This window comes from Stegodyphus dumicola, chromosome 1 (genome assembly GCF_044657685.1).
Source record: "Stegodyphus dumicola isolate Sdum_Otavi_A_Nest chromosome 1, ASM4465768v1".
Lineage (NCBI taxonomy): Eukaryota > Metazoa > Arthropoda > Arachnida > Araneae > Eresidae > Stegodyphus > Stegodyphus dumicola.
In genome coordinates this window covers 98,187,578-98,188,131 of record NC_140768.1, presented here as the reverse complement: position 1 = coordinate 98,188,131, position 554 = coordinate 98,187,578, and positions in this window count along the sequence as shown.

Here is a 554-nt window from a genome sequence, read left to right as displayed (position 1 = left end):
TTTGGTTTTGTTTTCTTGTTTTTATTATCAAAAGAAGTAAAACTAAATGAACGAATTGACGAATAACTAATGAAGTCGTTAGATTGTTTGTTATATGCATCTCCCTAAGCAGTCTGAATTAGCTACTGATAGATAATTTTTCTGAGTTCTTGGTGCAATTTGAAATAATCACATTTTAGCAGTTAGATCAGTTGAGGATTGATTTTTTTAAAATTATTGATTAGTTATTTTATTATCGGATATATTTTTATAGGTTCTGCTTATAGTAATTTGCTTTTGCTTTCAAATATAAAAATGTATGAAACAAGCTTTTAAGGCGAATTTTCATAAATTTTATTATATTATACAGCAATTAAGGAATTGAACTCTTTAGTGATTCTGACTTACTCATTTTTTTTTTTTTTTTTTTAGTATTCTAGTTTTAAAGATTATTATTACAAAAATGAGCAACATTTCCTCCCTCATGTGTGAAATTTTTTTAATAATTTTTATCATGTATTAATATTTCTCTTATGTAAATTTCAGAATGAACACAAACAAGTTTTTAAGGTACT